Below are 8,602 nucleotides of genomic sequence, written 5' to 3'. Positions count from 1 at the left end.
GTGACTAGAATAGTAGAATATACTAGTTACTGCAATTATTTTTTTTATTGCTAGTATAGATTTCCTTGGGCCAGCCCTTAAGGAAATCAGAATTAACTTGGCGGTTAATGACAGTCATGAAAAACTATAATTTCCTTGGAGGTGAAGGGCAGCCAAGGAAACAACAAATACCTTAGCGGTCTAGAGTGTTTCCTTAGAGGTGTGTCGACCCTCGAGAAAATTAATTTACTTGGCGGCTGTCGACCCTCAAGAAAACTATTTTCCTTAGCGGTTGTAACATTTTCTTGGCCCTTCGGCAAATTAAGTCTGGTCGTAGTTTCCTTGGAGGTCAGCCTCCAAGGAAATTATCCTTGAGTGCCAAAACCGTCAAGGAAACTAATTTCTCTTATCTTCTATTCTTGAGTGCGTTTGCTTGACGGTTTGTGTCCAAGGATCAATTCCTTGACGGTTTAAGCCCTTTTCTTAGCGGTTTTTGGCACTCAAGGCAATTCGGGACTGTGGTAATGTCGTTTGATTACACTACTACACAAAATGTTTTGCAAGGCATTTCAAAATAGGCCTCTGAGGCGGTTGGGCCAGTTGCCTGTCTCGGTTATTCGTGGTAGGGTAGCCGGCTCAGCAACTGTCTCGGTTAATGATTAACCGAGGCGGGCAACGTAACCCAACCGCCTCGGTTAATGAGTATTAACGGAGGCAGGCATTCTAGTGCAACTGCCTCGGTAAATCAATAACCGAGGTGGGCATTCTAACCCAACCGCCTTGGTAAATCAGGCCTAGCCCGCTAGCCCACACCAGCCCACTTATAGGGTCGAGATGGTAGACTAGAGGGGGTGAATAGTTCTTTCTAAAATTAAGCATGCTAGCTAACCGAAACAAATGCGAAATTAAAACTATCGGTCTGGCCAAGACTACACCCCTCTATTTATGTTCTCTAGCACCTTACAAAGATACTAATTATGCAACTAAGGTGTCGGGCTAGCTAGAGCTCACCTAATCAATTCTAGTGGCAAGGTCACACAAATCTATGCACTAGTATTTTGACAACTGGGGGAGCTCCTACGCAATCTAGTTAGCAAAAGCACAAAGCTTCTAAGCTCACTAGCAATGCTCAATAACAAGGCTACACAAAGCCAAATTAGATAGTGCAAATTACTTAGCTACACAAACTAAGCAACATGACTAACAAGGTTACTAAAACCAAGTTAGACATGCAGGGAGCTACTTCTATGCTACACAAGCAAGAAGGTAACTAGCAAGCTACACAAGCTAACTAATTACAAGAGCAACTACATAAGCTCAAAGTATATGAAAGTAAATCCAAGCTTGTGTAACGGGAATGCAAACCAATGGGAAGACAAGGTTGACACGACGATTTTTCTTCCGAGGTTCACGTGCTTGCCAACACGCTAGTCCCCGTTGTAATGGGAATGCAAACCAACAGGAAGACAAGGTTGACACGGCGATTTTTCTTCCGAGGTTCACGTGCTTGCCAACACGCTAGTCCCCGTTGTGTCGACCGTTCACTTGGTGGTTCGGTGGCTAATTGGCATCACCCGCCAAGCCCGCACATCGGGCACTGCAAGAACCTACCCCGAAAGTGAGGGTAGCTCAAAGACATGCTCAACTAGAGTTGCTCTTTATGATCCCCGTGGGGTGAGCACAATCCCCCTCACAAATCCTCCTCCGGAGCACCGCACAATCTTCTCGCATGCTTCAACGGAGTCAGAAGCCACCAAGCCGTCTAGGAGGTGGCAACCTCCAAGAGTAACAAGCACCACTGACTTGCAGCTCGATCACCTAGTGCCACTTGATGCAACCTCATGATGCAATGCACTCTTGCAAGCACAAGTGAGTTAGAGGGTATCCAAGCACATCTACACAAGCCATCAAGGCTTAAGGGTGCTCAGCAACCAGCCCAAGCCCAAGCTCCACCTCTATTTATAGCCCCCAAGACAAATAGAGTCGTTGGAGCAAAGCTGTTGGTTTCTACGGGGGCACTGGACACAGCGGTGCCTCTCCCAATGGTCGAATTACAATGGCTAGCCGTTAGTCACCGGACACGGGTGGTGGTGGCATGCCCTAAGGGTGGCGGTGACCACCCAGGGCAACGCCATGAAACCCTTGCCCTTAGGAAAAATAGGGTGGTGCACTGCCCTAGGCATAGCGGTGCACACGGCGGTGACCCCCTTGCCTTCTCTTGCTCTCTGCTCAAAAGTGACGGTGGCATCGGACAGCACCCGACGATGCACCGCCCTCACCATGGCGGTGTACACCGTCACTTCCGATGACCACCCTAACTTCTGCTGGGCTCAACCAAGTCTAGTGGGCGCTGCCCTCAGGGCAACATGCTGCTCTTCGCCTCATAGCCGGTCACCGCCATAGGACTGGCGGTGCACCGGACAGGGAGTGGCGGTGCCACCCAGGAAGCACCCCCGAGCCCAGTTTTGCCTCCTCTTCTTTACCAACTTCTTCACCTTTGCAAATGTGCTAACACCACCAAGTGTTCACCAACTTGTGCACGTGTGTTAACTTTTCACAAACATTTTACCAAAGGATTAGTCACTCAATTCACCATGCCACTCAATCCTAGCAACGATGCAAAGTTAGATCACTCGAGTGGCACTAGATGATAGATATGCAAATAAGTTTGCCCCTCTTAATAGTATGGCCATCTATCCTAAACCCGGTCATGCACTTCTCTACACAACCTTTGACCGGTGAAATGAAATGCCCTAGGTTATACCTTTGCCTTGTGCATTCCATTCCATCTCCACCAATGTTGATGCAACACATGCAACAACCAATCATAAATGATATGATCCACTTCATATCATCACGTGACTGTATTAGTTCATCAATCTTGACTTCACTTGCTCTTCACCGTTGCCTCGGTCCATCAGTGCCAAGTCCATGACTTGCCCTTCACACTTGCAACCGGTCCATCAAGCCAAGTCTTGTCTTGATCTTCTCCACCTTAGTCACATGACTTCATGTCATGTCTCATATGCAATAAGCTCCATCATCACATGTGTGAGCTATGCAATATATCCAAGTCATTTCACCTCTATGGCATGAGTTGCTCACACAAGTGTTCTTGTGGACTAATCTCCTATGTAAATCACCTAACCACACATTAATCCAACTAGGTTGTCACTCAATTACCAAAACCAAGAAAGGACCTTTCAATCTCCCCCTGTTTGGTAATTGATGATAACTCTACAAAGATATGGAAATTAAGCTCTTTTGGATTCATGTTGCTTGCCCAAGCAATTTTTCCATGTGTAAATGATTTTGGACAAGTGCCACAAACCCAAATTGGTAGTATTAGCTCCCCCTACATATGTGCTAGAGTGTTTGGTTTGAAGCTCGCACATATACATAGTTTGGAATTGTGGGAGAGTAATTACTACCAATGATGCTAAGGTGTAAAAGAATTAACCTTTGATGCGTGATACCAATCGGAGTTGCACTTTTAACACCATCCTTAGCACCATGAGTAGCTAGACAACAAAAATACTAGAAACCCCATGAGATCAACATTATAAGTAAGGTTCAAGTACCACATGTAAAAATATAAGTCTAGCTACCATCCTATGCATGCTAGTTATCAAATCATCAATCAAGTTCTACAACTAGCATATACCACACAAGCATATTTATTAAATTTAAAAACTTATGCAATGCAAGCAAGCACATGACTATGCACATATCAAATGCAAACAGACAAGTTCATGAGCTTGCTCCCCCTACTTGTGTGCTTCTCCCGTCCAAGAATTTTGATCCCTTCACATTCTTCAATGTTGCTCCCTCTTTGTCCATGTCCATGTCCAACCTGTACTTCTTTGTCTCAATCTTTCCCAAAGCTTTCATATCTTTGTACAATCTCTCCCCCTTTGTCATCAATTTCCATAAAAGGTGTGCTTCTTATTGATGCAAAGGCTTGCATTTGGGGTAGATGGTTGACACTTGAATCTTCATTTTTGATGGACACCACCACATATGTTGGAATGACACCACTTTGTATAGCTCTTGAGATACCACACATAGGATCTTTGACCTTGATACCAATTGGTGGGACACTTCCCCCTATGTCATAGCATGGGTCATCCACTTGATAAACTTGAGCTCTTGTGAGGGATGGATTCTTCATTTGGTGATCACTTAAAGTTGAGGATCACTTATGGAACCACCATCTTGTATGAATGATACCATGTGTAGAGATGTGATACCAAGTGTATGATTAATTTGTTAATAAAAACCATTTCTTCAACATTTGCTATCTTCATGAGTACCACTTGTAGGATATCACTTATAAGTTGATCTAGACACCACTTGTGGATTCTTGATGAAAAATCATTTGAGTCTAGATACTACTTGAAACAACCAAACTAGATATTCATTTGTATTTTGTTGTCTTGTGCTTGTACTCTTATCACCATCATGAGCTTCTATTGTGACTTGAACTAAATTAATTTACCTAAGTTTCTAAGTCTAGTTTGAACCAATGATAAGCTTCTTCACACCTCTTGTAAGGGTTATCTTGCCAATGTTGTACTTGTCACTTGTTAGCAATCCAAATTAAATCAAGTACTTGGGTTCACTAGCTCATGAACAAATTCATAATCATACCACTAGATCAATTAACCATTCAAGCAATAGTGGTACGGTATGAATTTTAAAATTTCATTTGTTATGCATGATCCTATAAGCATGTACTAGATGCACTAACCGCATACTAATAAGGGATGAGATGATCATGCACATTACAATGATACCTTTTCTATGTTGGAGTAGAGGATAGTCATTAGATTCTAATTTATTACTCCACTAGCAATGTGAAGTCCAATTATAAGCTTGGTGAAGACCAATTATCAATATTGAAATCCATTCTTCACCTATATGAATTGAGAACCACTAATGATCAAGTGTATTTTCTTGTTGTGGTTGGCTAGCTTCATCCTTTGATCAATGCTTGCATGAGAGAACGAATATGAGAATACCACTTGAATTGTCATGACTTGCTCTCTTTTGGGTGTTGCTTGCTTCAACCCTTTTGATTGCTTCAACTAAGCATCTCAAATGCTCCTCGGATCATCACTTCCATATTAGCATTCCAAGTACCACATTTGGTTTGCCTACACATAGGCGGCAAGCCCCTACACTAGGGAGAAGTGACATCTCTCCAAAGAACCATTATAGATACTCACTTGAATTGACTTTGTTTGATTGATCCAAGTGATGGACATAACTTGATGTGTAACCTTGAATCCTTCTTCTTTAAGTCCTTTTCTTTCTACTTGTTTAAGTTCTTTTCTTTCTACCAAATGATCTCCAATAATCTCTAGAACTTAAACCTCATCTTCATCTTGAGCTTGGTCATGATCTTCAATTTGAGTACCAAATGTGTGCCAAGTACACTTCACAATCAAATGGCCTTGTACTATTTGTTTGTCATGCTTCTAGATCAATCCAAAACCAAACTTAGGTACCTCAAACACTTGTAAACATGTTTCCAACTTGAGGACCTTTCAATCAAAGTGACTCCAAATCAATCCAATAATTGTCACTTTCCTGGTAGATTCTGTACCCTTCAATGAAAAATTCATATCTCCCAATGTATAGTTCCAAATGCCATGAAATTTGGTGGAGATGTGATTCACTAAGTTATATAGGACCTGTAAAAATTTTAGATTAATTTGACCCCTATATTGCTACCATATTTCAATTCTTCCACCACTGCTACATGCTGAAAACTGCTGCATTATAGCTGACAAGATCTACTCCAAAACCGAAGCCTGTCTTATTCAATTCTCATGAAATTCATGCATCATCTTATACCATAAGTATAGAGCATGCATAACAAATTTTAAGCCAATCCAAATAGATTTGATCACTCAAACATGGCTAAGATCACAGCTAGCTCAGATTTTCAAATATAGGACAGATTTCTTCACATGAGCTATACTTCATCAAATATGAATCAAACCTGAAATCAACTTGTTTGAACACTTTCACAAGACATAAATCCATTCAATCCACTTACTAAAGGTCATATTATAAACTTATCCAACTCAAATTAATCCAAACTTGATTACTAAGCATTTATCCATTCAATCATCTTATAGCAAGCAACATTGCATATTTATTTAACTCAATCAACTCATATGCACCCAAAATGGAATGATCAACAAGAGATATACCTTGATTAGCTCATAATCATCCAAAAGCAAGCTTTTACTCATATATTTGGAAGCCAACAAATAATTCCAATAAATCACCACAACTTGAATTATAGCACTTGTATGTTGTAGCTCATTTGGACTTCACTCAATTATCATGGCATTGGGTTTGGATGTGCACTAGGCTTCACAACTTGACTCAACATATGATGATCAATATGAAATTAATTGAATCAAGCTTCCAATGCCAATGGTACCTACAATCAATCATCTACTTTTTGATGGTACCCAAACTAGTTTGGGTCCTCTTAAGTTAGGAGCAACATACTTAGGCATAGCCTTAGTATGAATAGCGGGATGTTTTGCAATTGCAACCAATGAGGTACCATTGCCATCCTTCCTAAGCATAGAATCATCAATTGAAATAGGCTTAGGAGTGTTCCCTAGGCGACATGAATGTGCCATGTGTCCCCTTTCCTGGTATGAGTAGCAAACTCTCTTTGATTGAGCCTTTTCTTTCTTGCTCATGTGTTGCTTCTCATTGCCTTGCCTCTCCTGAGTTGCTTGAACCTTCTTCTCAAGCTTGATAGGACACCTCGAGGCAAAGTGTCCCATATCCTCACACTTGAAGCACTTGATGTGAGCATACATCTTCTTCTCATCTTGTGTCTTGCTCATCATCTTGGCATCTTGAATTTGCACTGGATGCCTTGCCTTTCCACCCCTTCTTGTTTTCTTCATCTTTTTCTTCAAGTCACCACCATCTCCATGGTTGATCTTGACTTGCTCTTGGGGTGTTTTCTCTTGCTCAACTTGTAGCTTTGGTTGAGGATCTTCTTGTTGCTTCACCAATTGCTTGGTTGGGCACATTGAGGTGAAATGTCCCCAAGTGCGGCACTTAAAGCATTTGACATGCTTTAGCCTCTCCTCTTCCTTCTTCAACTTGAGCTTCTCAAGGTTGGGGCAACCCTTTTCAAGATGTCCCATTTCATGGCATTTGTAGCATATGGAATGAGAGAGCTTCTTTTGTAGTAGCTTCTTCATCCTTCTCTCTTTTTCTCTTCCCCTTGGTCTTGCTCTTGTTGAACCCAATGCCACTCATATCACCATAGTTTCTTTTGTTGCTCAACTTGTGCTCGAAGGTGATTTTGGTGTTGTAGCACCTCTCTAACTTGTTGCTTAATTTCTTCACTTCTCTCTTGAGCTCATTATTCTCCTTCAAAAGGTTAGTATCACAAGACATAGAAGAAGAACAAGCATCTAAATATGAAGAGCATGGTATTTCTAATAAATCATCACAAGAGGTGGATACATGCTTTTTCCCTACATCACAAGAGTTAGTCACATGTTGCAATTGATCACTTGACTCATGTGATGAGCTCTCATTATTTTTAAGTTTCTTTGAAAATACTTTAATGAGAGAAGCATGTTGTTCTAATAATTTTTCATGAGATGCAAGTAGTGTCTCATGAGTTAATTTTAGCTCACCATGTGAAGATTTAAGAACATCAAGTAATTTCTTATGTTCTTCACATGAGTTCTTTAGAAATGAGTTTTTATTTTCCAATTTCAATATTTTAGCTTTCTCATTTTCTAAAGACATGGTCATGCTAGCAAGTCTACTAACACGCTCATCATATGAATCAACATGATCAACCACATTAGCATTTGATACCTTGATGTCACCTTGTGACATGAAGCAATGTGGTGATGGAGAGCTTGTAGAAGCAATGTCATCTAGGCATGATCTATCATCATTACCATCAAGTGTGCATGGGGTAGCATCATCATTTGCATCACTTGTGGCATCATCTCATCAATCTTGTCAAGTGATCTAGTGGTATGATCATCATCATCATCATCATTTGACCATGAGGTGGAGCAATCTTCCACAATCACCAAATTGTGGTCATGCTCGACACACTCATGCACCTTCTCCTTGGGCTCATCCTCCTTCTTGAACTTGCCATCATCCCATGTGGAGGAGTCACCGAAGGTGTGCTTGATTGATTCCCACAACTCATGGGCAGTTCCTTTGTGGTTCACCTTGTAAAATAACTCAAAGCTCAAAGCATCCATTAGAAATAAATAAGCATCGGAATCAAGTTCAAAGAGAACCTTTTGAGCTTTGGTTAGATTTTGTTGGTCCAAGACATGGATGAGACCACTTGTGACAACCTACCAAAACTTAGGTCCCTTTGCATGAAAATGATCAAGCATATGTTGTTTCCACTATGCAAAGTGTGTGCCATCAAAAATATGTGTGTCACACTCATTTATCCCACTAGACGCCATACTCTCGGGTCGGTGAAGACCACAAATGAGAGACTAAGCTCTGATACCACATGTAGGATTAAGATGGCGGACAAGAGGGGGGTAAATAGTCCTTTCTAAAAATTAATTATGCCAGCTAACCGAAACAA

Source organism: Miscanthus floridulus, chromosome 11 (assembly GCF_019320115.1).
Source record: "Miscanthus floridulus cultivar M001 chromosome 11, ASM1932011v1, whole genome shotgun sequence".
NCBI lineage: Eukaryota > Viridiplantae > Streptophyta > Magnoliopsida > Poales > Poaceae > Miscanthus > Miscanthus floridulus.
The sequence above is the reverse complement of the archived record's forward strand: the minus strand, read 5'-3'. Positions refer to the sequence as shown.